Source organism: Myodes glareolus, chromosome 13, assembly GCF_982192425.1.
Source record: "Myodes glareolus chromosome 13, mMyoGla1.1, whole genome shotgun sequence".
In the NCBI taxonomy this organism is placed as follows: domain Eukaryota; kingdom Metazoa; phylum Chordata; class Mammalia; order Rodentia; family Cricetidae; genus Myodes; species Myodes glareolus.
This window is the reverse complement of record NC_142038.1, coordinates 49,271,335-49,286,519: the sequence shown is the minus strand read 5'-3', so window position 1 is coordinate 49,286,519 and position 15,185 is coordinate 49,271,335. Positions and strand designations below refer to the sequence as shown.

General features: G+C 38.9%; 1 pseudogene; it reads left to right on the top strand.

The window, feature by feature from the left end:
- The first annotated feature begins 11,952 nt into the window (after positions 1 to 11,952).
- Positions 11,953 to 12,659, top strand: LOC125390223 (small ribosomal subunit protein eS12 pseudogene; annotated as a pseudogene).
- The last annotated feature ends 2,526 nt before the right edge of the window (positions 12,660 to 15,185 follow it).

The following is a 15,185-nucleotide window of genomic DNA, read 5'->3' as shown; positions in this document are numbered from 1 at the left end:
CCGATTACATCTGGAATCAACAAAAATCCAAGCTGCTGGGCATGATTGTGAAGGATTTTCTCCCCACCTCTAATCCCCTTCGTTAGTGTTTTGAGACAGCCCTGGGTGTCCTCAAGTCTATTGATCGGGCGGGCCTCAACTCAGAGATCCACTTGCCTCTACCTCCAAAGTGCTGGGTTGCCCAGAAGGTTTACATTTTATGGTTCCAATTTTTTTATGTGTAGAGATCTATGTAATTTGATATATGTACCATGTAAGTGCTAACAAGTCAATAAAATACAATAGTATAAAGCTAAAATAGAGTGATAGGGTGGAAACATGTCTAGTGACTACAGAAATGGAAATGTCAATGGATAGGTGCGATATATTTAGAGCACTAAAATCAACTCACATCAATGAACAAAGGATGGTCTAATTCAGGGACTGGTGAGTTTCTGACTGAAGAACTATAGATGGTGTCTCCTTGACACATGCTGAAATTTCAAGTCATTTGTGCAGAGGAAATCCCAGTTGAGAAAATGCTCTCACCAGACTGGTCAAGCATGTGGTGCATTTTCTTGTTTAATGACTGATATGGGAGAGCCCAGCTCACTGTGTGCAGTACCACACTTGGGCTGATGATCCCGAGTGCTGTAAGAACACAGGCTAAGCAAACCATGAGGAATGAGCAGTGTTCCTTCACAGTTCCTGCTCCACGTTCCTGCTCTCTTGTAAGCTGAAAGGTAAAACAAGCTCTGTCCTCCCCAAGTTGCCGTTGGTCACAGTGTTTCATCACATCAATAGAAACCCTAACTAAGGTAGATGATAATAATTCATCTTATCACATCTACTTAGTTCTGCTAGTAAAATATGAAAGTAGAGATCCATAAGGACTATTTGTAGATGGCTGTGATCCAAAAACACTTTAGTGACAAGACAGACTGGCTACGAATGCCGATTCCTGATCTAATTCATAGTGCTGAAACAAGTGGCTCTACACTTCAACAATTAAAGAAAAAAAAAAAGAGGCTACATATTGAGCACATGGGAAAGTTTAAAGGTAAGAAAGGGAAGGGAAAAATGATGCAATTATAATCTCAAAAAAAAAAACCCAAGAAATTAAGATGGTATGAAAGATAGACTGGGGCTGGTGAGATGGCTCCATGGGTAAAGGCACTTGCCTTCTGGATGGAACCCAAATAGCAGAAGGAGAAAATGGATTCTCACAAGCTGTTCTCTGGTCTCCACATGTGTGCCATGGTGCATGTGCACTCCTCTACCACACACAATCTATGTTTTAAACAAAAGATAGTCTGGTTTGGTCCCATGACATTAAAAATATTCCAATATAATTAAAATAATCAAATAAATATATAAAGAAATGACAACTTAAAGAAAAATTATCTAAAAATGTTGGTGTAATGGTTAGAAAAACCACCCTGAACACACGGAATAGTTGCTAAGAAATAGTAAATTGATCAAAAGTAAATAAATCAAATACTAGAGGACTGTTTCAATACCACTCTGATGGCTCTGCCCAGAGTAAGCAGTACAGCTCTCCTCATTAATTAAAAGAATTCATCTTGAGTGTGAATATGAACCTAGAAACGGTAAACCAGGGGCACACCAGGCAGTTCCAAAACAACAGACAAGTCCTGGCACAGCTCAAAACCTGACTGCCCCAAGATGGTCACCCTCACCCTTCTAGAGAATACCTAAGACCCTTTCCAGACAGTGTTAACACCATCTGGAGTTGCTATAATTTTTTATGTACAATATCTAGCCTTAAATCAGACTTATAAGGCATGCCAAAAAAAATCAGAATTTGAAGGAAAATAAAATCCAACTGACACACAAAATATTACCCAGATAATGGAGCAAGTGCACAAGGATTTATAGCCATACTTAATCACTCATGGTGGAGTGCTGGTTGGTTTTTAGTAACTTGACACAAACTTAGAGCCATCTGATCTCAACACAGAAATAACTTCATCAGATCACCTATAGGCAAATCTGGAGAACATTTTTGTGATTAATGATTGTTGTGTCTGGCTCACTGTAGGTGGTACCATCTCTGGGTAGGTGGTTCTGGGTTGTATAAGAAAGCAGGCTGAGCAAGCTATGTTAGGCAAGCCATACAGAGCAAGACAGTAAGCACTGTTCCTCCATGGTCTCTGCTTAAGTTCTTGTCCGGAACTCCCTTCATGAAGAAAAGCCTTTCCTTCCCAAGGTGTTTTGTGGTCATGCTGTTTATCACAGTAATAGAAACCAAACTAAGACACACCTATAAACCACCATGAAGAGGAGATGAGACAGGACTACCACTACGAGAGCTCAAGGCCAGCCAGAGCTACAAAATTGAGACTCTTTCTTTAAATAAATAAATAAATGAAAATTTAAGAATAAAATAACTATAGGTAATACATTTAAAAAAATTGGGGTGGTGAAAAAGAAAAAAATCAGAAGGAAAGCATGAAGTAGGTAGTCAAAACCAAGTTCTGGTTCTGAAAGAAGGGAACCCTAACTGAAGGATCACCTATCTCATCAGATTGCCTGCAGGAAGTCTGTAGGGGGCATTTTCTTAATTACTGATGTGGAAAGACCTGCCCATTGTGGGTGGTACCACCTCTGGGCAGTATAAGAAGGCAGGCTGAGCAAGCAATGGAGAGCAGTTAGTAAGCAGCATTCCTCCATGGTTTCTGCTCCAGTTCCTGCCTCAACTTCCTTTCATGATGGATTCTAAGCTGTAAAATGAAATAAACTCTTTCCTCCTTAAGTTAGCTTTGTTCAGTGTTTTATTTTGGCAACAGAAGGCAACTAAAGAAAGCTGGGTGGTAGTGGTGCACAGCTTTAGTCCCAGCACTCTGGAGGCAGAGGCAGGTGGATCTCTGTGAGTTCAAGGCCAGCCTGGTCTACAGAGTGAGTTCCGGAACAGGCAAGGCTGAAAAGAGAAACTCTTATTTAGTTGTGGGCTTCACCCCAGTCTCCTGGCATCCACTTTGAAATGTTGGGCGGAAAGTTCCATTTCAAAGCTCCCTCCCCTGGGAGTTGCCTCAACCCAAACTCCACCTCTGAGAAAGCCCACCAAATGGTGACCCCCCCCCCTCCCACAGGCTATTTAAACTGCCCCCCAGAGAATGAACATGTAGTCTCCCCATTTTCCATGGTCTTTCAGTTCTATGTTCCCCCCTCCCTGTTTTCCCAGGAGTCACCAGGAGTGTTGGCAGCCATTAAACCTGGGTATCTTTTAATTTTGTCTAATTTGGTCTGATTGGGATTATGGAATCCGCAGAGAGGTTTGCCCCCTAAGGAAAAATACTTAACAACCCTGTTTTGAAAAAGAAAAGAAAGTACTAGAGGAGAAGTTGGTACCAGAAAAGTGGGATTACTGTGATGATGTTGGCCATGTTGTTTTAGGAAGATTGTGGAAGGGTTTTAGAGCCGAGGGCTGGAAAATCTACTGAATGCCAAGAAAAACGCAGATTAGGAAGACCTGACTTGTGAAGTTTTGAGGGAAGAGTGGAAGTCCCTCAAGACTCTACAGCAATCATTCCTCTGCTATTAAGAATATTAAGAATCTATTGCTTCTGGTTAGCTGGAACTGAAGAGTCGGGTGATTAATAAGAAGCCAGTAACACTACAGTAAAAACGTTACTAGGTCAATCAGAATCACTGAGATAAAATCCAAGAAGTATTGCCTGGGGCTGGAGAGATGGCTCAGAGGTTAAGAGCACTGCCTGCTCTTCCAAAGATCCCGAGATCAATTCCCAGCAACCACATGGTGGCTCACAACCATCTGTAGTAAGGTCTGGTGCCTATTCTGGCCTTCAGGCATACATGCAGACAGAATATTGTATACATAATAAATAAATATAAAAAAAGAATAAGTATTTCCTCAGGGTCAGCACACAGAAGTTGTGGTCCAGAGGTGACCAAGGTTGCATTTCAAACTAGCAGCTGCACTTGGCAATGTGTAAGAATCTCAATGGTAATGGTTGGGAAAGCATGAGGAGTCCTGGAGAGCAGCTGAAGCTTAGCACTGTGAGAAGCCAGAAGAGCCACTAGTCAAAGTGCAGCCTCAGCTGCAGTGAGACTCAGAATTTGAGATACCAGGACTATGGGTTGAGCACCATGAGCACCAAGGACAGCAGCAGGCCTGGCATGGAGCCAGCCTGAGCCTATGAAACAAGCAAGCTATGTGAGCTCTGCATGGCAGAGCTGGAGCGATGAGACTACTCAAGCCCTTTTCTAGCTCAGAAATTCATGAGTCCCAGAAGTTAGACACTGAAATAATTACACTGTTGAATTTTGACTCTGCTTTGATCTCACCGGAACTGTACCCTAGTTCATCCCTTTTGAAACCAGTATATAAATTTCTTTATTTTACAGAAATCCACAGTTAAGAGACCTTGGATTTCTAAAGATAACTTGGATTTTTAAATAGCTCAAGTTTTTACAAGACTGTGGGACTTTTAAAAGCTGGGCTATATTATGATACTAATGATACTGCATACTATATTATGATAGTAATGTGCCATCTTGGGAAAACAAGGAAAGGTTATAGTTGAATAGTGACATGTTTGTGTGTCAAGCTGAGAAGGGGTCAATTGTGCTAGTTAATTTCTGTCAACTTAATACAAACCTAGAGTTATCTGAAAAGAGAGAAAATCAATTGAGAGATAACCTCCATGGGAGTGCATGAAAGTAAATATGTGGAAGCATTCATTAATGATTGATGTGGGAAAGAACAGCCCACAGTGGACAGGGACACCACTGGGCAGGAGGTACTGTATGGTACAGCAAACTGAACAAGCCACGGACAGAAGCCAGTAAGCATTATTTCCATGGTCTTTGCTTCACTTCCTGCCTTCCCTTCCCTTCCTGATGGATTGTAAGCTGTAGGATGAAATGAACCCTTTCCTCCCCAAGTTGCCTTTGGTCACAATATTAATCACAGCAATAGAAAACAAACTAAGATAAATGTTATCTCAAAAAATGGTGAAAAATTGAAAAATTGCAATTTTTATTAGAGTATAGTAAGTCAAATGTGCTAGACTAGCAAAAAGGTAAGAGAAATCCTTTTGCTAGGATAGCAAAAAGGTAAGAGAAATACTAAATGAATTTTAAAGTAATCCATAAGAAGGCAAGAATGAAAAAGACATGAAACAGGAAAATCAAACAGAAAATTAGCAGCAATGAGAAACAGACTAGCTCAAAAGAATTAAATGCATTCCTATGAAAAGATAAAAACCGATCAATCATAGTAAGTATATGCTTCTTACAAGAGACACATTAAAGATAGAAATATATACCAAGGGTGAAATGGGGCAAAAGATATGCCAATTATAAGAAATGTTAGAAAAAAAAGTTGCTGCAGCTAGATTGATATCAGACAGAAATGTCTTCTCTAATAACCACGAACAGATTCACTTATACAGGGCAAATCCGCAAAGAAGACAGAATAATTCTAAATTGACTGTACCAAACAATTTAGTTTCAAAATACAAAAAGGAACTGCTTACTGCTCACTCAGAGGAGGTGAGACCTAGAAAAATGGAGCCTAAAAAATGAATCCAACTAAAGTCTCATACAATAGCCAACTTTATTCAGTGCATCAGGCAATTAATACTCTGAGCATTAAGAAGAACTACCTAAGTTCCCATGAGTACAAGCTGTATACAATTACATATGGCAAAAACATGTTTTTCCATAGAGGCATATAATGACAGCAGCAAGCAATAATGAGTAACCCGAAGTAAACTCATTCATACTCGCTACACCTAAGAAGGGTGGGAAAACACATTCCAAGAACAATTTTGTGTTTTGAAGGAAGTAAAGTCACAGATTTTTGACTTGTTTTCTTGAAGTTTTCTCACAAGCACTTAGAATTCTCCTCACATGTCCCTGTTGTGGAATAATGCTTTTGTATACTATAATGATTTGTCACTCATAATTGGTTTAATAAAATGCTCATTGACCAGTAGTTAGGCAGAAAGTATAGGCAGGGTAATCACACTAAAAGAATTCTGGGAAGAGGAAAAGCAGAGAGTAGTCACCAGCCAGACACAGAGGAAGCAAGATGAAAATGCTGCACTGAGAAAAAGTACTAAGCCACATGGCTAAAGATAGATAAGAATTATGGGTTAATTTAAGTTATAAGAGCTAGTTAATAAGCCTGAGCTATTAAGGCCAAACAGTTTATAATTAATATAAACCTGGGTATGTTTCTTTGGGACTGAACAGCTATGGGACCAGGCAGGACAGAAATTTCTGTCTATATGTCCCCATGATTGGACCATGTTCCGATAGGAACAACCAGAAATTAAAGATAAGGGAAGAATTAATATCTTTATTATAGTAACTATCAAAACAAGCAACCATTTGGAAATGCTAGCGCATGCTTGCAATTCAAGCATTCCAAAGACAAAGGCAAAAGGACTGTGAGACCAAGGCAAAACTGGGTTCTATGTAAATCAAATAAACTGTCTTAGTTTTACTTACTTTTGCTGTGGTGAAACACCATGACCAAAAGCAACCTGGGAAGAAACTGTGCTCCATATAACAGTTCATCATTGAAAGCAGTTTGAGGGTAGGAAGCTAGATGCAGGAGCTGATGCAGATGCCATGAAGGGGTGCTGTGTACTAGCTTGCTCAACCCGTTTTCTTAAAGAAGCCAGGATCACCAGCCCAGGGATGGCCCCACTCACAATGAGCTGAGTCCTCTCACATCAATCACTAATTAAGAACATGCATTACAGTCAGATCTTATGAGACATTTTCTCAAGTGAGGACCCCTCCTCTCATGATTCTAGATTGTGTTAAGTTGACTTAAAACCAGCCAGTACACAAATAAAAACAAAAACCAAACAGACAAAATAAGAACACATTTAATAAACCTGATCTACTTAACAGATCTACTTAATAAAACGATACATCAAAAATGACAAAACACATTTTCTATGTATATATAACATATAGCACAAAATTCAGGACATGCTAAAGGAATATCAAGCCTGAACAAATTTCAAAGAACAACAATCATAAAAATCATTCCAAGATGTTGCCTGACCACAGAAGTATTGAGCTGGAATTCAGTTAAAAGATAACTAGAAAATTCCCACCTATTTGGACATTGAACAAAAATAACTCTGGAGCCAGGCAGGATATTCAATCAGATACCAGAAAATATTTTCAATGGGATGAAATCAACACATGACATGGAACAACAGAACACATGGAAAATAAAAACACAATGGAAGATTTAAGTCTAGGTGTTAAACATAACTAAGTATGTTAGAAACATACAACATTTTATAATTAAGATCAATTGTATCTGTATTCCATGTCTTTTGCTATGTGATACCTTCAGTTGCATGGGGACGCTGTCAAGACACCAGAAGGCCAGCCTCAGTTATGGTCCATTAGTGGATCAAAACCCTCCCAGTGCTAGAACAATCTTGGTTCCTCCCATGAGACTATGAGACAAGATTTTGATTCATACTCTGTTGAGGCTTTAGTGCTAAATGCCTGGAATACTCAATGAATAAAGAACAGAATTGTCAGTTGGACTTGTTTATAAGGGAAAAAAAATCAATTTAGGGCCGGTGAGATGGCTCAGTGAGTAAAGCACTTGTCATATGTTGTGAGGACCCGAGTTGGGATTCTAGAACCCACGTAAAGCCAGACATAGAACCAAGAAGTCTGTAATTCCAGTTCTCCATAGTAAGATGGGAGAACCCTCGGAAGCTTGCAAGCCAGCTAGACTGGCATAAACAGTATTGAGCAAAAAGAGACCCTGGCAAACAAGGTAGAAAGTGAAGTCCATCACCCGAGGCTGCCTCTGTGCACACATATGCTGTGGCATTCATGCTTACACACACACACACACGCACACACACACACACACACACACTCACACACGAGATGGGGGAAGGGAGGAAGAGAGGTTTAGAAAATTCCCCAGGTTAAATATAGAGGGTGAGAGAGAGCAAGAGCAGCAGCAGCAGCAGAGAGAGAGAGAGAGAGAGAGAGAGAGAGAGAGAGAGAGAGAGAGAGACTGATTTAGCAAAATTCCTAGGTTAAATACAGAGAAAATCTAAATTCAAAAGGATGAAAAAGTATAAAGTTATACTAGACAAATTCTAACTAAAAGAAAGTTGTATTAATAAACAAATATTTTAAAAAATCAGAGTAGAAGAGATACAAACTCTTTAACAATAAAAGGTATAGCTCATTAAGATGTGAGAATTTGGATTTGTATGCACCTAGCAATGTATTTAATCATAATCTTAAACACTAAATGCATATAACCTCAATTTAACATCAGACAAACCCATTCTGTTACATTAAGGTAATAAAAAATGAAGGTTGAGTCCATTTTTGACTGTAGACTCTTAGTAACTTCACCTCTCCCTTTCACTTCCATATTGTAGAGATGGAAAGGGTGATAATTAACATTTGCTCACTCTTTTGAAACAAAACAAAACAAAAAAGAAGTTTCAAACTACACTCGGTTTGTCTGTGTGCAAAGAACTCCCATCCTGGCTGCACCTTTAACTATAATAAAAGCTTAGGGCTGTCCCCTTTCCTTGCTTTCTGCTCAATACATCTCCCTCCCAACCGTGCTTTTCAGGTTTTGTTCTGAAGCCTAGGCTGGCCTGGAACTTACTATGAAGGAACCGAAGGAACATACACATAATCTCCAAGAGCACACAGCACATTTATAATGCTTATGACACTGTAGTTGGTGCTCTTGTGATTTTGATCTTTAGGAACTGGTAATCAAAATCACAAGAGCACCAACTATCACACCATTAGCTAGATATCCTCAAATCTAGTCCCTGGAAACCATGAATAAAAAGTTTATGTAGCAAAAGTGACTGTGGACATAAATAACTTAAAGATCTTGAGATGAGAGGTATTATTTTGAATTATCTAGGTAGTTTCAATAAATCAAAAGGGTAATAGGAAGACAGGAGAGCAAGAGTTAAAGATGAAGAGACAGAAGCAGGGGTCTGTCAAAGTTGAAGATTCTTTGCTATGTCTTTCAAGAAGGAAGGATTGAAGAACTAGCCAGCCTCTGTCTTAGGCTTAAAAGCCATCTTATAGTAAAAAAAAAACAAAAAAAAAAACCAAAAAAAAACCAAACTAGGTTCATTCCTATTTATGATTAAACTTCTGTTTCTCCAGCATTGGGCTATGCCCCACCTGTACTCTTAACTACAAATGGTTCTGTACTGCCTGTTCCAGGAATAGCAATCAATTGTGTCTTTGTTTTAAAAAGTCGTTTATAACCATCTTGTAAACCTACCTTAGTCTCAAAAGGTTGTATGACTACCCTGTTATGACTCCTTGTTATAAGACTACTTTGCTATACCTACCTTGCAACCATGTCTTTGTTTCAGGAGGCTATTAGGACTAATTTGTTATGCTCCTGTAACCCTATCTATTTTGCTCACCAAATCTCCCATTTGGAAACCCCCTACCCTTGAGCTATAAAAACAAAACAACAACAACAAAACCTTGTCTTCCTCACATCCAATGCTGAACTCTCAAACTCTGCCTTAGGAGAAGTAGGAATAAAAAAACTTGCTTTAATTAATTTGGCCATGATGATTTGAGTTGGTGATCTCTCTCCTCCCATCTTTAGGATTAAATTAGTCCTTACTCAGAAACACAGAATGTTGGAAAAGCCAAGGAAACATTGTTCTTTAGAGACCCCAAAAAGAACCTAGTTCTGCCAACACCTTGACTTTGGGACTTAAGAGCCTCCAGAACTGAAAGATAATTCCTTGGGGTCTTTTAAAAGAAAAAAAAAAATGTGCCTTGTTTTAAGTCACTAAATCTGTGGTCACTTTTTTTCTAACCAGCAACAGAAAACACATATATTCTATTTACATAGAAATTAAGCACTCATAAATAACCTATTGAAAAGAAACAATGGAAATCAGAAAACATACATGACCAAGTGATGACAGAACTGCTTCCTGCTGTGAGCTGAATCTGCTCTCCTAAAATTAGCATAGGAACCCCTAAGCCCCCAATCCTCACCATGTGAATTTAAATTGTCCATTCAGACAGTCCCTAATCTAACCTGCCTGAATTACTCACCAAATAGACAGATAGATGGATGGATGGATGGATGGATGGACGGACGGACAGATGGACAGACGGACGGACGGACAAAAATGAGAATATGGTAAGAAGGTAGTCATCTGCAAACTAAGAAGCCTCAGTCAATTGAATCTGAGAAATCAGTTGCTGTTTAAGCTTCTCTGCTACTGCAGTCCCAGCAAATGAAAATGTTTTCTACCAAAAGTGAATGGATACACCTAAAAAATAATTTACATAGAAATTTATGGTCTCAAATGCACATGGGGGAGGAGCTAAGGGGCACCTGAAGCTGGGGAGGTGGCTCAGCAAATAACAACTCAGAACTGCTGCTATTCCAGAGGATCAGGATTCCAGGGGCAACTTACAACCACCTGAAATTCCAGTTCCAGGGGATTCAATGCTTCTGGGTCCCTAGGGCACCAGTACTTCTGTGCACATATTCCATATATATCCACACACACATAAATCAAAAATAAATCTCAAAAAAGAAAATTAGACTGAGAACAGCAAAGAAAACCTAAAGAAAACATTAAATGTATGATCTCTATTGAAGAGATCAACAAAGTCAAAAGTTGCTTTTTTAATAAAAGACCATAAATCCAACAATCTCTGGTGAAAATAATTAGTATTTAACAGTGAGAGGGAGTACTACAGATAAATTAGGTACAAGTCACCAATATCCAAAATGAGTGGTTTAGTGGCAGAATTTCCACCTAACTCGTGAGGGTTTAGTCCCCCAGCACTGAAAATTCAGGATTGAACCAAGTATGCCTCAAGTACTAATATAAAAATCTATGTGAAATACATGTAAAATCTTTGCTACAACAAATACCTTTTCTAGAAAAGTAGAGCTTAACAAAACTTACTGAGAAAATTGGAAATGAGCTATAACCATGACATAAAGCTTAAAATTTTCTTAGCTGGGACTGAAAAAAAAAAGCCTCAGTGAATACAAGTACTTTTCTATGGAAGGCTTTTCTAGAGAATCTGTATTTGTATTCAAGACCCAGCACCCATACAGCAGCTCACAACCCTTCGTAACTCCAGTTCCAGGGGATCTGACATGCACTTCCAGGCACCCTGGGCACTGCATTCACACTGTGCAGGGACATACACACAGGCAAAAAAACTCACACACATAAAAAGATTTCTTAGCTGACCCAGGTGACTTCACCACCTATTTATATTTCAAATATTTAAAGGATAAATAATGAAAACCTCCAACTTCATGTAAAAACTCTACAAATGAGAAAAATACTCCCAGGGGAGTGGTGACGCACACCTTTAATCCCAGCACTCAGAGGCGGAGGCAGGTGGATCTCTGAGTTCTGGGACAACTTGTTCTACAAAGCAAATTCCAGAACAACCAAGAATACATAGAGAAACCCTGTCTTGTAAAACCAAAACAAACAAACAAAAAAGCCCAAACTTAACTCATTTTACAAATCTGACAAAAATCTTAATATCCAAATATGAAAGTACTAAGGAAAAAAAAACCCCACACATTCCTAAACAAAATACAACAAACTCAATTCAGCCACATAAAATGAAAAGGATAATCAATCATGCCCAGGTTTTATTTATTTTAGGAATTTAAGACTTTTTGGGGGGAGAATTTAAATGTATTTAGTTAATATATTTCACCACAATCACAGATTAAAGGAGATAAACAAGATCATCTTCATAATACAAAAAGTATTTTATGGAATTCAATTCCCATTCATAACAATACTCTAAGCAAACTTGGAATGAAAAGGATTTCTGTAAGTTTGACTAAGGAATTTACTGAAACCTAAAGGCAGAAAGCACACTTCATGGTAAAGGATGAAAACTTCCCTGAGATTAGAGGCAAAGGGCATTATGATCAGGTACATCCAACAACAATACTCTTATTATTTAAAATAGTATAGAAAACAATCTTTATGCCCACCCCGCAAAAGCCCAACAAGCAAACAAAGTTAGTTTAGGGGCTGGACAGATGGCTCAGTGGTTAAGCGCACTGACTACTCTTCCAGAGGACCCGAGTTCAATTCCCAGCACCCACATGGCAGCTTACAACTCCAACTTACAACTATAACTTTGGTTCCAGGGCTTCTGACACCCTCATACAGATATGTAGCAGGCTCAGGTGTATTCAAGATTCAGTCTCATCAGTAATCCATCCCACCACGACTGAGGAAGTGTTCCTGGAGGTGTAACAGACATCAATACTGCTCTACAAGAAGTGCTGAAGATTGCCCTCATCCATGATGGCCTAGCACGTGCCATATGCAAAGCTGCCAAAGTTTTAGACAAGTGCCAGGCCCATTGTTGTGTGCTTGCACCCAATTGTGATGAGTCTGTGTATGTCAAGTTGGTGGAGGCACTTTATGCTGAGTACCAATCAACCTAATTAAGGCTGAGACAACAAAAAACTAAGGGAATGGTCTCTGTAAATTCGAGGAAGGCGGAAACGACAGAAAGTAGTTGTTGGTTGCAGTAGTGCAGTTGGTTAAGGACTGCACTACTATGGCAAAGAGTCTCAGGCCAAGAATTTCATCAAAGAGTACTTCAAATGCAAGAAATGAATAAAAACTTTTGGCTAACAACAACAACAACAAAAAGTCAAGTAGCAGGCTGAGGAGATGCTTCAACAGAGATATCCACATGAGTATGAAGACCTGAGTTCTATTCTCTAGAACCCAAATAAAGCTGGACACAAGAGTGTATGTCTGTAGTACCAGCTCTACCATGGAGAGATGACAGGCAGAGACAGGAGAATTCCCACGAGCTTGCCAGCCATTAAATCTGGTGTAAGCAGCAGTGAACAAGAGACCCTGTCTCAAACAGACTGGAAGATGAGGTTGAATTCATAAAAGTTCCTTGGAGCTCTGGATTCAGTCCCCGGATATTAATTTACGCATCTTAGAACCACGGATTTTTGACAAAAAAAAAAAAAAGCAAAATATATCAAATGAAAAAAAGAAAGAATACTTAACAAATGGTGCTGGCATAACTGGATATCAACATGTAGAAGAATTAAAATTGATCCATATCTATCACCATGTACAAAACTCAAGTCCAAATGGATCAAAGACCTCAGCAACATAAAGCCAGCCACACTGAACCTAAAGAAGAAAAAGTACACTTAAACATATTGGCACAGGAGACCACTTCCTAAATATAACCCCAGCAGCACAGACACTGAAAGAAACAATTAATAAATGGGCTCCTGAAACTGAAAAGCTTCTGTAAAGCAAAGGACATGGTCAACAAGACAAAACGACAGCCTACAGAATGGGAAAAGATCTTCACTAACCCCACATCAGATAGAGGTTTGATCTCTAAAATATACAAAGAACTCAAGAAATTGATCACCAAAAGAACATATAATCCAATTTAAAAAATGGAGTACAGACCTAAACAAAGAACTCTCAACAGAAGAATCAGTGTGGCTATTTCTCAGAAAATTAGGAAACAACCTTCCTCAAAACCCAGTAATACCACTTTTGGGTATATATTCAAAGGATGCTCAATCGTGCCACAAGGACATGTGCTCAACTATGTTCATAGCAGGATTGTTTGTCATAGCTAGAACCTGGAAACAACCTAAATGCCCTTCAACTGAAGAATGGATAAGGAAAATGTGGTATATTTACACAATGGAGTACTACACAGCAAGAAAAAAAATCTTGAAATTTGCAGGCAAATGGATGGAGCTAGAAAACATCATTTTGAGTGAGGTACCCCAGACATGGAAAGACAAGTATCACACATACACTCACTCATAAGTGTTTTTTAAGCATAAAGCAAAGAAAACCAGCCTACAAATCTCAATCTTAGAGAACGCAGACATCAATGAGGACTCTAAGAGAGACATAAACAGATCTAATCTACAAGGGAAGTAAAAAAAAATAAGATCTCCTGAGTAAACTGGGAGCATGAGGACCTTGGGAGAAGATTGAAGGGGAGGGGAGAGGTAGGGAGCGGAACAGAGAAAAATGTAGAGCTCAATAAAAATCAATAGTAAAAAGAAAAGATATATTGGCAAAAAACAAATAAATGCAGCCTGAATCTGATTAATTCTTCAGTTCCAATTACTACTTCACAGCAGATGCAGCGAACAAAAGCACACACTATTTGAAACAAGCACAAAATCCAGAAGACAGGACTCCACAAACCAAGGACAGAGCTTTACAGCAAATAAATACAGAGAGGAGAAGTCTGCAGACTAAAGGGGGCAACTGAAAACCACAGGATAACAGAAGAATGAAATCCTTTCATCTTCAGGAAAACAGAAGGAACTAGAGGACATACTGAATGAAATAAGACAGACACAAAAAGACAAGTAGAATTTTTCTTTAAAGAAGAACTTAAAAAAAAAGACACAATTGAAAATAGAAGGTAGTCTACTAGGGACTGGGGAGGAGGGAGGACAGAGGAGAGAGGGAATAAGGTTAGGTGAACATTATGAATGCACAATGTCTATATGAAAATGCCATGATGAATCCATTAATACATATAATACATGCGAATAAAAGGGAAAAACATAGGCAAACTATAGTGTTCATAAATGTAAACTTTAGCACTTATTATACAAATCAGGGTAGCTGTTTTTCCTGGGAAGGTTAGCCATAGTTCTAAGGGCCTCCAGAAAGTAACTGACATGTCATTTATAAAGGTTTTCACTCTATGGCAGTTCCTTAAGTTGTACTACCTCTTGTATTTGTGTGTGTGTGTGTGTGTGTGTGTGTGTGTGTGTGTGTGTGTTTGCTCTACTTAGTAGCAAGAAACTAAACATTAAAAGAACCAAAGGTTCACCTGAAGGAAAGAGAGGGAAGGGTGGTGGGAACATGAGCATTACATAGATTTAGATTTCAGCTTAAAAAATTTATTGACCCATACTGGTATAGGAGTTCCTTCTGTTTGTGTGTTGTTTTCATTGGTTAATGAATAAAGAAACTGCTTTGGGCCTGACAGGGCAGAACTTAGGTAGGCGGAGAAGACAGAACTGAATGCTGGGAGGAAGAAAGCAGAGTCACAGAAGAAATCACCAAAAAGAGCATGGGGGTGGAGTGGAAATGCAATCCAAAAGCTATGAAAAAGTCATGACA